Source organism: Oreochromis niloticus, linkage group LG17 (genome assembly GCF_001858045.2).
Source record: "Oreochromis niloticus isolate F11D_XX linkage group LG17, O_niloticus_UMD_NMBU, whole genome shotgun sequence".
Taxonomy (NCBI): Eukaryota; Metazoa; Chordata; class Actinopteri; order Cichliformes; family Cichlidae; genus Oreochromis; species Oreochromis niloticus.
In genome coordinates, this window is record NC_031981.2 from 11,885,369 (window position 1) to 11,904,676 (window position 19,308).

The following is a 19,308-nucleotide window of genomic DNA, read 5'->3' on the forward strand; positions in this document are numbered from 1 at the left end:
AAAGTGAAGCCTGTCCATTCATTTAATTCAGACTCGGCATGGGGGTTGTTTTGACCCCTAGTGGGTGACATAGAGGAGGTGTGTGTTTCTGCATTTGTGCGTGCGTTTTGTAATTGTGAGGCATGGGCCTCATTAGCATTTTAGCAGCAAGCTTGGCAGGGAGGCAGACTTACAAGATTGGCTAATGACAGAGATGAGATAATTTACAGCGAGAGTGAGGGTGAAGGCTTCTTTCCTTCACAAATACCGGCTTATGCAATGTGTGGGAGCTCCGTGTTACTACCCCTTGCCCTCCAAAGACACATACTGTACACTGAAAGTTAAAAACATTGCAAGTAAATGTCAAATCACAGCAATTAAACAGACTGACTGTGACTGGAGCCACATGGGACTATAATATGCATCCAATATTTTCACATCACTTAGTATTAAAAGGAGTTAACAAAGTGAGAAAGGCTGTATTGCCTCCAGCACAGTGGGTTGGCATTAAAGCTTGGTGACAGACTGAATAAATGAAAAACAACGAGGGACGAAAACAAATAGATGCACACACAGACACACAAAAAAGCAGGACGCTCCTTTGGCAGAAATGTGCGAGCGTCTCATTAATCGGCCAATATCGTAACATTTCAGCCTTCATGTTGCGCATAAATGAATCTGAATATTTCAGGGAACACACACCTTTTCTCTCAATCTACAAGAAAAGATGAGACGGTCGACTGACGAGACAGGGCAGCAGCACGAAAAAAAAGATGGCTGAGGAAAAAGAAAACGAGGATAACGGTGGACAAAGCAAGCTGAGAGAACAGCACTGAAAACACTTTCAAGGCTGCTTCTGCTGGCACCGAGTGAGGCGTCCTTGCTGCAGCTTAGAAATGCTTTTAGATGATAAATTAAATTGAGTGAATTTCAGAACCAAAGCCGGATGAAAGAAACGACTGCTGGATGTAATTAGAGTGAGTCACAGCTGTCTGCACGGCAGAGAGAATGAAACAACTGCAAATTTCCCCACCTGACCAAAATGTTTAAGTTTGCAGCACCACGCAGGGCTGAGTGCTATTCACAGTCTTTTATGTGCTTGCTTTAATATATTTTTACTATCAAAGAGATGGATTACCCAGCCACTGCTAGAATGTCTGATTGTATAATTAGAGTATTATTATTCAGGCGTGTAGGGAAATATTTTTGTATACTTTGACAAAATCTGCTACTATTGAGAGTTGAAGGACAGAAAGGAATAACCTGGGTGACACAATTGAAGTGTGAACAACTTCACATACTGTTCAGGGGGGGAAAAAAGCTAACCTCCAGAGTGTTTGAATGGTCTCCTGAAGGACACTTTAACCACGGGCTCTTTGACAGACTGTGGCAGCTCTTTTCTATTCCTGGAAAGAGGGCAATTACACTGATAGACGAATGAGAGGAAAAATGGAAGGAAAGAAAGAACTGTTTGTTCTGTTTGAAAATGGAAGTCGGAGTGGAAAAAAATAGTTTGGGTGGCTGGTTGTTATAAAATATTTGCACCAGTGGACCAGAAAAGACTTCACTTACAGTAGATGCTCCGGAACTAGACCTCACAGGAGCGGATTCTTTCAGAGTGTAGGAATGAAACATAGTGGAGAGAAGAGGATGTCAGTCTATTTGTAGTTCTGTCTAATTCTTAATAAGTGGGAGGCTTAAATTTGCAAGAAGAATTACACACCCATGCGTCCTTGCGTATAACTATAAAAACTGACCTTTTGCAAATATGGAAAAAGAAATGAGTTGTGACATTCAATTAAACTCACGCCTCCACCTCCAACGGTAATCATAGCCTCTTTAGGCAGACAAACACAGGAATAGTTGAAGGGGTTGGTTGTTTATGAGCATCGTTTTGGCTCAGAGATCCATATCATTTGCATAATTATGAACAGCAGATAGGTTGTCAAGGGAAACAGACTTGGTGGGATGCGAGTGAGTGTGTGTGTGTGAGAGAGAAATTACTGTAATACTGGGCAATATGAATAATATCTCTTCGAAGGGATAAGAAAACCCACTTTAATCTAGTCTAAGTGATTTAAATAAATAACAAATTAAATCCAAACACCAAGTAGAAAATCTGTTAAGTAACATCACATTTCTTAATATGTTTAGACGTCAATAAACATCCTTCGTGCAGTTGATTAAAGTGCAGTGTTAAATGAATCAGCGGTCTTTCATTCGCATGACATTTCAGCGCTCATAAAGTGCCGAGCCTAATTTGTCCAAACGGCAGATTAAAAAAGAGAAGGGGAAAAAAAACAGAACATAAACAGCTGAAATCCACTCGACATAACTCAGTCTGCCTTAACGCCAGAAAACCTGCTGCTGATTAAAACAGGGAAGACGCCAAGCCATAAAGTAGTACGCCCGCCACTGAACATTATGATTCAACAAATAACAAATACTGCAAATTTTCATAAGGTCATTTAAAATGTGATAATTACCCCTTAGAACATGTTAAGTGCTTACAAAAAACTGTAAAGAAAATAATTACCACTTGCTGGATTTGAATGGCATTTTTAATTACCTCTAACTAATTAAAAGGACTTAAACGGTTACTGAAACTGAGGCAAGGTATCCTCAAACAACCCTGTTATGGGAAAATTAATTACTGGCCAAATCAAAGCAATCACACATGTGACCAAGAGGGAAGTATTGCCAAAGAGAGATGAAAGAGACACAGAAGACTCCTTTGTTAATGTGGGCAACTGCAGTAAGGCTGTAAATCAGCAAAATCTTTTTACTTTGTGCACATTCACTTAACCACAATGCCTCGAAATAGAAAGGTATATATATTATAATGGTGCCCTGTATAGGTTAGAATCATATATGTAAAACATGGATGTTTTTTAATTTATTTTTTTAGCCAGTCTTTGTACAAGCTAATTTAGCTATGCTATGTGCATTCATAAACTGTATAGATGTAATACACAAACACAGATTAATGCTAGTTTATGGACTTTCACTAAGTAACACTGAGGTCCAGCTACAAACTTATTAAAAGAGCTAACAGATGGCAGATGGTGATTGGCTACAATTGCATGTGTCAGCATAATGTAAATACAATGCCCCTAACTTTAAGCGGCTTTATACACGAGGGCATTGCAAAAAAAAGTTTTATAAATAGCACAAAATTCTGAATTTTTCGGATGCAAACTTGTCATGTAAAGTTTATACACATTGAAAACCTTGCAATTTTACAAAAATTTTGCCCTCCAAAAAAGCAATCTGAAAATAAAATTATGCAGATTTTGATGAAGAAGAAGACACCGAGATTCTGGGTTCATCCAATTCTCATGAGAAGGCAGCAGTGGTGAGAATGTCATGGTTTGATCCAGCAGTAGAAGCTATATCATGACATTTGTACTTTTGTACATTGTCTGATTGGTCAGATCTGTTTACTCGCATCTGAAAAATTGGAAAAATCAAGCTTGGTCAAAAAAGTGATTGCTGCAAATTTGTCCAGTGAAATTGTGTGGTCGGTATGAACAACAGTTTTTAAGAACAGGTGAGTCCTGAAAAATTTTTTAGTGCATGAAATACTTGCACGAATTTTACGTGTCTAAAGGCTTTGAGGCTTTATAGTGTTCAAATGGAAGAGTTACAAAAAAATGTCCCACAATGTAGTTGTTATGAAAGGTGAAACTATCCATAAAAGGCCAAACTGCTTTTAAATCGTGGGGCTGACTCACTTTTGGAGCCAGCCTCAAGTGGCCACTCCAGGAACTGCAATTAACGTTTACATGCTCTTTCAGCCCTGGAGTTCGGAGATTGGTGTCATTTTTTTCTCTGAGCCATTAGTCAGATTCTGTTTTTGTCACGGTTGCTGATAATTCTTAATAATATTTTCCTTCTGTATGAGCGGACTTTGAATTTCTTAGGTATCTAATGTAAAGTTGCAGACGTGGCAGAGGATTATCCGGGCTGCAGAGGCATTTCTGACTGACTTTGATACAGATTCAGTACGACAAGCTGACACATTTCTTCTGCGAGAGCTCAGAGAACCCGAAAAGTCTCAGGATAGAACAGAACAATTTTAGTTCTAGGCAGTCAGTGAGAGACAGAGAGAAGGGACGGTTTTTGACAGGAATGCTACTGAGGGATATGATGTATGCGGTCTCATAAACAGCTGCGGGTCTGCTGATAGACTTAACACAAATAAATGGATCTTTTTTCAGTTAATGGCATAAAATCTTTGGCTGACAAAGGTCTGCCTTCATCCAGAAAGTGCAAGAGGATTGTTTGTATGTATGCTGCTATTCTGTAACTCCCATTTTTCTTCCCACATCATCTAGTAGTGGAAAGACAGTGTGAGTCACTCTTCAGTGGAGAGAATTTAACAAAAATCAATTTTCGTCTTTTTTTCCCCCCGGCGCTAGCGAGGCAGAGTAAGCATGATTGATTGCACGGCTTTTGTCCTGAAGAAGTACATCTTTTTCCAGAATTGTGTGCCATGTTTTGCTGTGTTTTGCATAGTATGGATGCTTATATTGTGCTTAGAAATCTATGAGCGTTTATCAATTGTATCCACAAATGAACTGAATCAATTGTTGGTCCTGATGCATCCTCATGCATGTGCACACCTAGATATTGTGCTTTAAAACAAAGGTCAGCTGTGTGTGGGGTTGCCAGTAACAGAATATGCATGTCTGTTTCACACACACACCTCTCTGTGTGTATGTGTGCCAGGTAAAAAATAGCTGATAGGCAGTGCGCCCTGCAGCAGGTGATAGGTCGGGGGTGGGAGCCTCATATTGTCCCTCACTCTCTCATCTTATTGATTCCCCCACCCCATGTTATTAAGGTGCTGCCAAAACTCACAGCTCTGTATTGACTCGAGCTTATTACGTCTCCTTTTTGCCAAGCCACACAACAAAGTCAGACCAAAGCTCCTGCTGGCAGGGGAAATCTGCTCAAATGCATCCAAAGCAAGTGTTTTAAAGGACCGCAAGTCTTTAAGCCAGACCCACAAAGGTTTACTCACTAGGAAAAACACACAAGTTATAAATGATCATAAGTGTGACAATAAACAACAAATACTAAAACTGATATACTACTTTTCCATGTAAAAGACTATTGTGAAGTCTGAATTGCTGAAGTTGCTGAATTGCTGAGGATTTGCTGTTGCTGGTTATTTAGTTATATTAGGAAAGGCTTTTTTTTTTTTTCAAAGAATTGCTCCCAATCTGGGATTTTGAGCCCCTAAATTTGTTCCTTGTCATCATCACTGCATATTTAGGTTAATTTTACTTCCTGCCTCTATATTTTTCCCTCCTGCTTTTCTGCCCCACCTTCAATTTGGCTTGATTCCCTGTCTACGATTAACCCTCTCCTTCCTGTTGTTTATATCCTTTTTGTGTTCACTGCCTTTTATCTACATTCCAGTATGTTTCCTTTGTGCACAGACTATGTATTTTAAATTCTAATCTTGGCAGTAGTTTCCCCTGGTTTTCAGTGTCTTGATATAATATCTGAAAGTTCCGTCTGTCTGTGTGTTTGTTTCTTTGTCCGCCATCTTTTCCCACACAATCAGGAGATGAGCAACAAAACTTGGCACACAGGTAGGTCTTAGGCCCATAAAGGTTCTTATCTTATTCTATGATGTCATCTTTGTGCCTAGGAATGAGTTGACAGTGGGTGAACATGACCTATTTTTCGGATTTATACACCTACATGAAAATATCCTGTCAATTAAGTTTCATGACAGTAATATCTCATTCACAGCCACAAAATGTGAATTATACATTATGTATATTAAGACGATAATGTTGCTTATCAACCACCAAGCTATGCAATTGCCCACACACAACATTGTGTTACCCTAAGATTATCAAATTACCTTAATTTCACATCTAACAGCACATACAGCCCAAACAATAATGTCACTTGGGCAAGTACTAGTACAGCTAATTAAATAAAATGAAGATTTATGACAGTTTTATGAGTTGTAGCAAATGATTTTTTGAACTTGGCCTTACTTTTAAAGTTATGACTTTACATACAGCATCCCAAGCTCACTGGGATGTTACTGTTCTGTAACTACTGAGCTACATTTTTTCCGTTATTGAATGTAGCAAAAGTTGGAAGAGCTCAGAGATCAAAGGCACCACATGGGACACAAACTGTATTCCAGACATCAACCCATATAATCATGAGCCAACTGACAAGCCAATTTAGTTCATAATTCTTCATATGCCCATATAGAGACTATCTACGGGCTGAGCTGAACACTGAATGGTAGAAGTTATCATGCTGTTTAGGCACTGCTTCAGCCATCTGCTCTTTATGTCCTACTGCCCTCAACAATATCTGACAGTGACACAAGTGTCCCTGCCCCTGCAGTGACAGAAACACAGAAACTGTGCGCTGCCATTGATCCCTTCTCAGCTGCACTAGTCAAACAAAGATAACACTAGTGAAAGGTTCACTGAAAAACAGAATATGTCTGTCTAAGAGTGACTTCTCTGCTCTCTCTGCAACAAATGATCACATCCCAATCTGACTATGCAGTTTTTTGGAGGCTCACTATACCAAATTAGCTGCTTGCACTTCAGATACCTTGGGTTTGTCTGTTCTACAGGCCAAATGTCCCACATGGATGCAGGCAAAGCTCAAAGAAATTCACGTTGAATATTACTGACTAGTTTTTATTTTTTTTCACATGTAGCTAAATGTTTGCTTGGTGATTAGTGTGATATCTCACTATATTTATCTTTTCATTCATTATTACACAAATCTCTTGTCCGGTGATAAGTGTTATCATAGAGTGAATAAAGTGCATTGTAATTGTTAACAGGCAAAATCAACAAGAGGTTCTTTGTGCCCAATGAATGCTTTATGGAGCAGAAATTCTGACTTGAGTAGGGATCGCACAGCTGTATTAGTGGACATTAGTTCTGCTTTTGTGCATACAGTTTCAGTTGCAAGTCTTGCTGGCAGTGATGGGGAATATGAAAATTCATGTAATTCATGTAGAACCATTACTTTCCATTAATTATTGCCTTTTCTTCCATTGAGCTATTTTTATTGACTTAGTTTTTCTGTTCATTTCTGTGTTTTGGGGTGTTTTTTTGTTGTTATTTTTTGCTAAGATATGGATTCTTGGAGGCAATCTGAATCTAGCTCCACCTCCAGGATTTATTTTTAAGGGTATATATTTCACCATCTTAAAATGCTGTGATTGCAGCCATTCCACAACTCTCTGTGAACGGCACTCATAACCATTGATCGGTGGTCTTTGATCAAAGGTCATGACAATATGCATATTAATGATCAACTGACCTCACAGCCCATTGTTCATTCAGTGGGCGGGTTTCAGTTATTTTGCAAATGTACTGCTTATAAGGTTCACGAAACCTGCAGTCATCTGAGACTGAAGAGGTCACTTGGATGAGTGATGAAATGTTTTTCCCACTGAAAACGCTACATCCAGATGAACAGAATCAACCTTTTGGGATTTACTTACCTGGATGATAGAGTATGCATCAAGACATGCTTTTTTCACTTTCCACTTCCACTGTGTGTGTATGATGTGAACAACTATGCACTTTTTTTCAATAAACTGAATTTAATAACATTTAACATTTAACAACACATGCTGGTGTGTAACATTGTGCCCTTATATTTGGCTATTCCCGTTGAGCAACAGTGCTATACAAAAAACTGTCTTGATTAAATCAAAGAAAGATGGTAACTATAGGTATTTCTCTGTGCCGTCAGAAGGTGTAAGTGAAAATGTGGTTCATGCTTCATATTTTTTTCTCCTTTTCTCTGCTCTCTGTCTATAAAGCAGCTTGGTATTTACCAAAATACCCATGAAGAAGCATCAAAGCTGAGCACATTAAATAAGGCCAGAGCTCTGCTTATGCAGGAAACAGCAAAAGATTATTTACTTCTCAGAGTAATGTCAGAGCTTCACTTTGAGTGTGTGCACGAATCAGGTCTTCTCTCACTTTCTGGCTTCAGCCGGTTTGTTTGTCCATGTCCTTGACACAGTTAGAGAACTGTCACTGCATGTGGCAAATTCTACCCCTGGACACAGTGCCAGTGTCACAACATACACGTTCTACCTGCCTTTTTCCTTCAAACTGCCAGGTCAACGACCATTAACGTCCTCTGCCTGGTCTCTGCAGAGAAGTTAAGCAAACTGGGGAACTAAGGACAGAAATAGATGTGGCACAACCATGCCTCAGTTTCACGCCTCAGACCATTTTGACTAATGAGCAAATATTTCAGAGGGTTAATTCCCAAAAGGGTGCACAGGGTAGCGTCAGTGCCCCCTTCTCCTTGCCCTATTTTTCTTTCCGTTCGAGAGTGTTCCTGTCTGGGTTTATTTTAAATGTGTGTGGTTGACATGAAACCCCCACATGCTGGGCAGGGCTAGTTTCTTTCTTTTTGGGTCACAATCCAAACCTCTAACTGACATCAAGAAGTGGGTTTCAGACCAGCTGACTGACTCATATTAATAACCGTCAACATCACAAGTAGAGAGAAACCAGCAAGTGGAAATAGCAGCACAGTGAAAGAAGCACATGACCACAAGTGGTCTAACTTTGATGGTGTTCAGCTGAGTAACAGAAGTAAAGAAACAAACAGTCTAATTCCCTTTGTAGTCAGAACTTGATTGCTTTTTTCCACAAAACTGCAGAACTTTGGATGTAGAAAATCTTGGATGTAGAAATTACAACTTACATAACATGACGTTTAGGAAAAAGAAGGATACTGATGAGGAATCAGATTTGAAAAGTGTTTATCTGAACTACAAGGCAAAGCAGAGGAAGGAGCTGGGTGATCTTTGAGGCTATAGTTCATGAAGCTGGTGTGGCATTGAGCTGGCACACAAACAGGTTAGTTAGTTGCTGGCAGGAGCGTAGACTGAAGAAGAAGAAAAAAAAGAACTTGAAACAAATGCCGGGGAAAATTGGCTTAACTTGACCTGAGCACTCACAGAATGATCTGGCGAGAAAGTAGGTGCAGCTGTAGGTGTAGGGGGTGAGACACAGATGTGCCAGCAGAGAAGACTGTATATACATGGTATAGCCATTGTGATGTCACTCACTCATTAGGGAGGACCTGTTTTTGTTGTTGCCTATCTTGGTGCTTTGAAATGAGACATGATAAATGGTCTGACTGAGAAACCGACAGATGGAACACTCCAATGGCAATCACAATCACAATGGCCCTAAAGCTGAGATGTAAAACTCATTGTACATTATGGGCCACATTCAACCCAGTTGAGTGGCTGGACCAGTGACAAACTGGTTCACCCGAAAGACAAAACTCCAAAACACAGACTTAACAACGTGGTGTATGCTGTACAGTGCAGCGAGGAATGCCCAGACCTCTACATTGGAGAGACCAAACAGCCACTTCACAAGCGCATGGCACAACATAGAAGAGCCACCTCCACAGGACAAGACTCAGCAGTCCACCTGCATCTTAAGGATAAAGGTCACTCTTTCGAGGATGCCAACGTTCACATATTGGACAGAGAGGACAGATGGTTTGAAAGAGGAGTGAAAGAGGCCATCTATGTCCACTGTGAGCGACCATCTTTGAACAGAGGCGGTGGTTTACGACACCAACTGTCTGCCATCTATAATCCAGTTTTGAGTTCCCTCCCCAGACGCCTTAACGCCCACTCACATCCTGGGCCATCTGACCTCAGGAATTCACATGACAAGGTGCGGCCAGGTTTCACAATGAGCTCACCCGAAACCCTGGCTGATTAGGTCCCACACCCGCTTTCACACCTTGGCGCATGTGATTAGAGGATCACCAGGGGGTCCTTTGTCCCTCCTTGGGGGGATACTCCCACTGGGTTTAAATCTGGGACTCTCGGCCATTTGACCTTAGAACTGAAGAAGCTTCTCGGATGAGAGGTGAAACGTCTTCAAGCAACTTAAAGAAGTCCAGACGCTTTTCTTTGCAAACTCCTTTGACGACCAGTGACATGCTCCTTTCTCTCAGTGTAAAGAAGTTTAACTGCACCCTTAATTAGAAAAAAGATGCAATATCAACAGTGGATATCAGTTTTATCTGCATAGATACAGGTCGCTGTGACTTTATGGGAATAAATTATGTGAGATGGCCAATTAGCCAGACTGTCTTCTAATTATAAGGTTTTTTGTTTTTTTTTAAATTACTGCCAGCCCATTGGATATATAAGGAAATTTCTATAGTAGTGAAAAATGACTTTGGTATTCCATGAATAGCCATGGGGTACATCTTTATAAGAACAAAAAGATGTAAAACTTGTGAAAATACACTATTTTATTAGTCCTTTATTTATTCAGGTAAAAATCTCATTGAGATTTAAAATCTCATTTCCAAGAGAGACCTGGCATCATGGCAACAAAAGTCACATACCACATAGGTATATAACATTTAAAACAAATACAATATCCTAAAATATTATACCCTAAAAAGCCCTCTCTCCGTCCTTCCAATGTTTTCCAGTCTGGAGTCTTTGCTGTACTGATTTTGGCCCTTGGGCCTTATGTTTGACACAGTTGCCCTAAAGCCCTATTTTATCCTGCTATTTAATTCTTCTGGGGACCATAAAATTTAAAATGACCATCATATTGTATTAAATAATTCTTGAAACTATCGATAAAGACTGTGTACTAATTATGAAATGTTTGCTGAATTCACAGATCAAGGGAGATGAAGTTTTTTTCCTTTGGAAGAATTTCCCGAAACAATTTATGCACAAAATACAATTGGCCAATCCTAATGCACACTACAAATTTCAGCAACAGTTAATCCCAGACCCACTGTGGTCAAATACACAGCAATAGTCACTCTACATGACCTTTGCAGGGAGGACAGCAAAATTACACTTGAGTATCATTTAAGATAAAATGTTGCAACACTTATAAAAAATGATAATATGTGTTACCTGTGTCACCGCTTCTCATGCTGTAGGTGACAGTCTTCTGTACCCTGAGGGTATCTCTTAGGAGTGTTTGTGTGTGACTGTGCGGCTTTCGAGTGTCAGCAGGTTAACACGACCACCTGAATGTCCTGCAGCACTTTTCCTGTCATTTAACTGTGAAGGTCAAAGCAAACAAGAACCTGGCCTCCTCATCACTCCCCCTCCCCTTTGTGTGTCTTTTGAAGTGGCCCAAAAACATGACGTCACTCATTTTTATTCTCACCTCCTTTCAGGGTTTAGAGCTGTGCAATGCATGAATTAATTTTCACCCAGAACAATAAGAAAAAAAAGAAACTGAATAATAACCCAGTAAGACCAAACCATATTTTAACTGCTTAATATCTTGTGTGCCATATTTGATGCATGAGTTTTTGTGTTGAGACTATATCAGCAGTGTGATTCCACATCCCAACCCACCCAAAAATCAAAATAAATTGCACAATACATTTTCAATTAACAAATTGCATATAACCAAATTAATGTTTAAATAAAAATGTTGGATGGTTAAAAAAAAAGGAACTTTCTGGCAATTATTTCATGGTTCAGGCTTTAAAGGATTAAAATACAGAGCCAAAAATATTACTGTTTTGAACAACCTATTTTTCATTTTTTTTCTCATGACTTGCTTTTGGATTCATACAGAATAAAAGAGGCTTCTGTTTCATTCTCTTTATTCTCTTTATTCCTTGGTGCAGAGACACAGCATGGCTATTTTAAGTTTGGTGGTATTAAATTAATTAGACCTAGATGAAAAACTAATGGGAAAAAAGGTAAACAAACATTAGTCTTACTTCTGCTGTCTTTCTTTCTGCTGCCATCTTCTGCACAACTTTAAATATTTTCACTCTTTCCTGAGGGAGCTTCTAAAAGTATTTCAAATGGTGCCCCAGTGGGCTTAGCCATAGATTTATATAGTGAGCTAATGGTCTTAATAATATTTAGACAGTCATCATCCTGTACAGAAATCATATTTTATGTCCCAGGATAGTCTGGACTGCAGTGTTTTACAAAGCTAAAGATAATCAGGGTGCTTAGGGCAGGGTGCTAAGCTTATTGACGCCTATTTTAACAAAGTGGTAACATGACAAGAACAGGCTCTTAATGCAAATCATTCAGCCTTCTGATTACTCATCCACTCATTACTACACCCACCCCCACCCTTCCCCCAAATTCCATCTAGAAATCACTTTGAAGTCCACCCTTGAGTGGGAACAAAAAACACAGTGCTGGGATATTTACACTTTAGTTAGTCACTTCTCTCAACACAGGATCTGAGCCAGAACTCCTCGTGGGAGCTTAAATCAGTGCTGCTTCCTTTGTTTTGATCCATGCGAACTTTTCTAATCTGATTTCTCCGGGGTTGCATCCTGAACTTCACACCAAAGCTTACGTCAGCACGCACAGATAGTCATCACTGGCTACGTGTGGGGTGCAGAGAAGGACCCGCGGATGAAGATTACCTCTTAATTCCCTCCACACATACTGTAGCCTGACATTTATCCCTGATGCATTTTCACACTTTAAGTAGGGCTCAAACACACAGACACGCAAACACACTCGCTCGCACACCAGATTCTTTTAACACCTCCAATTAAAAAGGGAGGCTGTGCCCAAAGTCCTGTCAGAGCCAAATCCCAACTCTTGGCCACTTGCCCTTTTCCTTCATGTGAACCCAAGTGGCCAAACTTCATCTCTGGAGTGAGGAAGTCTGTTGTGGTGGGGATAGATGATGGAAAATAAGTCTTACTGGAAACATAATAATAAGATGGATAATTGTATCTTTACAGAATTTTTTCTTTTAACTTATTCTTGCCACAGAAAGCAGCAGAGTTCCTTTACTCAAGGCATGTTCAGCTTGGTGTATGCCTGCAGCCATGACAGCTCGAACACTTAACATCTGGCTCCTAAAGTCTACATCAGCTTTTTCTCTACTATGAGGTTATTTGTGTTGCATCTACGTAGCTCTCACTTCTCTGACTTCTTACCCAACATCACGTTGGAAATAGACTTAACGTCATTGATCAGTTCGTCAAAAACTCCATAAGGCCCATTAAAAGGTGCACAAAACTGACAGAAAAGAATTTTAGAAGTCTGCCATGGCCACAGTGATTGGGTTTACCATCATGGCCTTCATTGGTTTATTTGCCAAGTTTATTCAGATCCCCGTCAACAACATCACTGTTGGTGGTTAAGTTCTGATCAATCAAGCTCCTTGGAGAGTTCAGGATACATGACGCCAACGCATTCGCTGTGATAAAGACAGATAATTACCTGCTCTATTATCACATGGATGCAAGTGGACATCACACTGACTCTGGGCGCAGATTAGAGACCTGCCAGCTCAATATTTGTGCTCTCTGAGACAATCAAAAATAAATTATGTTTGTTATTTTGTGGACATTTCTATCTTTAAATGTTATTGTAGAAAGATGACTGGTGAACTTCCACTAGGGACATGGTGACTAACCACAGGGTGTGCCTGAACAGTCTTAGAGTATAACTGTTTGTGGATTTGCAGGGTAAGCATTGATTTTTAATGTCTTGGTTAAATGTCTGTGTTGCAGTTATGCAGAGAAATCTTTTTTTTCTTTCTTTAAAAAAGACTGAGTGGAGAAACCTTGCTTGATTGAACTGTTAACTATCTGAAGACATGTGTAGTAAATCTTGTAGTATTTTTAAATTTAATGTTCAGCCGACCTCATCCATCAACTATATGACACTTCTTTAATGATGTGCAAAATCAACTGAAATGACCCTTTCTAAAAACTTTCATGAGTAATATCACTAATGAGGCCTTGAGCACAATGAGGCGATAAAATATACAGTAACTGATATATAATGTGCAGCATAGATTTTAAAGAAGGTGATGACAGAAGTGAGATGAGCTAATACTTGGAACTGTACGTAGCACAGCAGCGATCACGAGTGGATCGATGTTGTGACATCCCACAGGAGTATCCATTAATCATCCTGCAGATATCCTGACCGAGTCTCTACCCACACACGCGCGCGCACACAAACAGTGGACCCAAAGGTGTAATTGCTGACCATCACACTTGACAGTTGGACCACAGAGCGAGCTTTTCAGTCTGACAGCTCCTGAACCCAGGACCTCGGCCAGTGCGTCACCCCACAGCAACAACTGTGGCCGTTTCTCACAGCTATCAGCCTCTGCATCAGAAGGAATCGAGATAAAGGCACCGCAGCCCTTTTCCAGATGGCTTTTCTCCCTTAAAAAGACATGGAACTTTTGGTGTGCCATTTTAAGAGCTCTTCAAAGACACTATAATGGTTTCTCCATTAAAACATCTCATATCAGATTAACTTGGAAACATACTGTAAATCAGAGCATTAAAAAAAAAAGGCAAAATAAAAAAGGACTGTATTTGGATTGTAAGAGATTTCAATCTTGCTCAGTAACCCGAGACATTTGTCCCTGCCAGCCTGCTGCCATAAGACTCCACCTAAAGGATGTGTGGAGGTGTCGCAGTGAGCCCACAGCTGAAGTAAATGCCATGCAATGCGGTCTAAATGCGGACGACAACAATCAACACTTCTTCCTCTGGCACAAACCAAATGACCTGCACAAGCCCACCCACCTCCCGTCTTTGCCGTCTGCAAATGTGTTGTCCACTACTGCCACCATGTGGTGATTAAACAAAACAAAAACAAAACAAAAACACAAATACATATCAGTGCAAAGCATCAATCTGGGTGGAGTGCTGGGAGTTGGCACCATATATGGGAATAAAGTTTTGTCAGCTTTTGTTGTGCATGCCGGGAATTACAGGAACACTCTGGGGAGTCATAATTACTTTTCCACTTCCGTTAAATTGTGCAAGTCTGCTGTGGTGCTACTGATGAAATTCAACCACAGCTAGCAATTTGTAAGAAACAGCTAGGGGGTACAGTTATTCCGTAAACACAGAGCTTTGCAATGGGTAGCCTCATCAAAGCAAGACATTTTTGTCACAGTGCAACAACAATAAGATGGCATTGTAGTTGTTCTTAATACTTAGCATGAAGGTGCTTCACTGAAAAGAAGAAAAGGATAACTGCAGGAAAGTAGGGCTTGGACAAAATAATATAATTTCTCTTTTTTCAGCTTGATTTTAGTCTTTCAAGAAATATCTTCCTTTTCATATTAAACAGTTATATTTATTACCTTCCTTTTCAGTGGATTTACAGTAGGGTGAGCGGGTATATTGAATATAAAACATGGTTTGTCAAACTTTACAGTAGCACTAAGGAAATTGTGATTAGCAGTTAAAAAAATGTATATACATGATTCTTTTCCTTTTTAAAATGATCATTATTTATTTATACCAGAGATAGGAATTGCCCCATGTTCAAAGAAAGTAACTTTTGAAAGTGATCTGGGATTTTTTTAAAGAGATCTGGAAAAACTGGACATTTCACAATGTCCATCCATCCATCGTCTTCTGGTTATCCGAGGCCAAGTTGCAGGGGTAGTAGCCCAAGCAGAGAAGCCCCGACCTCCCTCTCCCCACTCGCCTCCTCCAGCTTGTCTATGGAACACCAAGGTGTTCCCAGGCCAGCCAACAGATATAAGTGCACGTTTCACGAGTCTTTAAATATTAACTTTCCTTTTTAAAGAAAGCATTTGACTCTCATATCTTAGCTCAGTCCGTCTTGTTCTAAGAAATACTTTGTACTTACTTAATACTTTATAGGTAAAACACTCAGTTCCTGTAACTGGCTCACATGGTAGCAGCTAAACTGTAAAACTAGCTAGGGATCAAAGTCCCATTTAAGTTCCACACACTGGTGTCCCAGAACAGGTGGTTCATTTTTATTATTTTTTTTACAAATACATCCCAAAAAGTGTATTCTGTTCATCTGGACAGAGCAGTTTCAATGGGAGAAACTACTCATCCAAGTGACTTCTTCACACAAATATGTGACTTTATTTTCAGGCTTCCAACAAAATACAATCACACCTCACATAAAACCATATACACATGTGTATAGGGAACCAATGACTCCGGAGCAGATGAACCAACCTTGATAGTTGAAAATTCTCAACTCACTCTTTTGTATTGACCATACCTGGAGAGCATATGCCAGAAACACCTTTCTAGTGCTATAAAGCAATATTGCAACTAGTTTTGCATTATTTTTTAGTCACATCGGCTGCCAGTATGTGGTGCATGGGATACTTAAGCTAACCCAAGTTTTGTAACTTGTAGTTTTTGTTTTGGCTTTATGTTTTAAATTCATTTTAGTTTCATGGTTGTATTGAATTGAGGGTATATCAGAGGGAAGATTTATCAAAATCCATACTGGCAGTAATACAATTTTATGAAAATTGTTGACTCTGCTGTGCAGACAACTGTCTGCAAGTCTCAAAGAATATCTAAAAGCCTCATAAGACTGATATAATTTAAAACACTAAAATATTTTTCCAAAGTCACAATATTGTTTTTAAACCACATTCACACATTGTTTAAATTGGCTATAACCTTGACATGAATGCATGTTAAAAAAACAAAACCTTTGGTTGCATTCCAGGATCTTTAGCAAAGCTGTTGCTCATAGCGGGCTGTCCAGGTTTCTATTATAGTAGCATCTTTACCAAGCACGATGAGGTGGCCATTGCTGTGACTTGAAATCATTTGAAGTTGAACAGAATTGTTTTGTAAAGTAGCCAAAAAACAAACAAGAACACAGGTTACATTTCCAGTGTAACAGATAATTTTATTGAAGATTAAACTCCACATTCACCATCACTTTGCAATCAAAGTTTCAATACAATATTAAATTCTATCATTAAAATGACATACACATGATTATCTCGCCATTATGGCCCTTTCAGTTTGAAGTGTCACCTTGTGTCAGTCACGTGAAGACCGACCTCCTTTGCTTCATGCTCCTCCCACAGCTGAGCCACGTGTCCTAGCAGGGGCGACCTGGAAAACGCTCAGACAACAGTGACTGTGGAACATCCAATCACCATCGACTATTGCCATCAATGACAATGCACTGCTAACAATACCTGCCCGGGTTTACCTGGATTTTACAATCCGTGAAGAGACCAGAGCCGAGCATAGCGCAGCAGAGCCGGGCCCAGCCGTTTGGTCGATTCCCTCCAGGCGGCGGCACGCAGGGCTCGGTAGCGCTCCCCAGTGGGCGGGCGGGCAGCGTGCAAAGGCGCGCCGCTGTGAGACAAATAAAGGCCCAACTATGAATCACGCGCACACACACACACTACATGATCAGGGCTACAAAACAGAATGAAACACCACATGATACATGAATCACACTCAAATATTTACAATTAAACTCTTCACACCTTTTAACAAAGAGCTGAATTAAAGTCGGGCTGCTGAGGGAGCCGGGCCACGCTCATGAAGTTCGTCCTGGTTACCAAAACATTTCACAGGCCTCATCAAAGTTCCGCTCTTGAAACGCAAGGTAGCTCTCACAGTCCAGGGCAGTACATGAGCTCGTCGGTGAAGGACATTCGCTAAACTGTTGAGCAGCTACTTCCTGTGAATCCTGAACTGACTTGTTAATGTCAATATTCATGTCTTCATACAGGTTTCCCATCAGGTACTGCGTGGTGTTTTCCGGCGCCATTGCACCAGCTGGATGACGGTGCACACAGGCCGTGGCGGTACTTTCCTCATACATGAAATCCCCATTCTTTCTGCCCGTGTGGCCCCGCAGGCCGCAGAGGCCGTCCTGCTGAGCCCGTCTCCGTTCCCGGGGGAGGTATTTTCGAATGGTGGTCCTCACCGTGGTGGCTCGACTCTGTTTGAGGGCCTCGTCCTCCTCCGCGGACACTGGGAAAAGCCTCAACGTCAACTTGGAGCCAAACTTCATGTTTTTCCGCAGATAACTCGTTTTCATTCTCTTCGCTTTAATTGTCATCATTTTTACACACATGTCCGACGAAAAATAACTTGAGAAAAAAAATCTCTTCTTGAGAAACTGGGCAGCTTTCCCTTCTTCTCGCTCCGCATAAAGTTCTTTAAAAAGTAAAAATAATGATATCGAAGGATCGCTTTTCTTCTCCAAAACACCTTCTTATAAGCGCAGAGCAGAATATATTTAAAATTAAAGTCTCAAAAAGACAATCACTATAATGAGAGCACAGAAAACGTCGACCACACTCTGCTCACTTCACACAAAACTTTGCTAACGCAACGCTCACGTTGTATTTAATCACAGAGGATACCCACAATCCATCGCTTTCTAAAGGTAATGGTGTTGTTAAATGTAGGTGCTGCCACCTAATGGTGAGGAAGACACAAAACTCTGAAGTGATTACCATAAGTACAGGAGAAATAAAGTATGACCACGGGATTTAATTTCATTTTTATTTTATTTTTGAATAATTACAGCTTTCTACAACCCAGTATAATATATAGAAACATTGGCAAATCAATAAAATACTTTGTATTTCTTTATAGGAAAATAAGAAATAAGCGCAGTTTTATTGAAACATGCAAACATATATGAAAATACAGTATATAAGGTAAAGACAGAGTTTAACAAGCCATCTGCTGTGACCATTTGGGTGTGACGGGAGGAAGAGCCAGAAATTAATAGTAATTAATGATTAAATGCATAGTGGTGTATAAACACCATATTGTGAGTAAAAAAGCAAGAAGTAGTTGTCTCCAGGAACAATCCTGCGGGAGACTGGGAAGGTCAATCAATGACTGATTGTTATCCATTGTAAGTTTTTCTATCCTGTTATGATTTTACTACAATTCAGTGTGTTTAGTATCATTGTCATGCTAATAAATGAAGCCATTGCTAGTCGGATGCTTTTCAGATTGTATTAAATTGTCAATGGAAATCTGACTTTCTACTTTTATGATTCTCTAAATTTTGATAAGATTCCCAACACCACTTACTGAAACACAACCCCAGACAATCACATAATATCCACTGTGCTTTACAGATAATTCCAGTATGCAGACATACTGTTCATCTGTTGTAGATGGTTTTTTTTAGGCCTGCCACTTCTTCTTTTGCCCACCAATAGTCCAGTTTCCCCATTTTTTTTTATGACACACTGTATGTCATGCTGGGAATTTTTAGCTAATAGCTCCTGAATCACCTTTTTGTGTAAAAAATACTATTTTATTCCTGTCAAATGATATCTTTATCATTTCATTTTAATAGATTTAGAAATGTGAACACATACTTGCTACTCGATACAAAATTAGGTGTCGCTCAAGACCTTTGCTCAATCATTAATGCATATCATGAAATTTACAAACCCAGCAGCTAAAAAAAGTAGAAGATTTATATTTAACAGCTATTTTAACCACAGCTGAGTCAACTCTCCCTTATATAACACCAACCACAGTTTATTA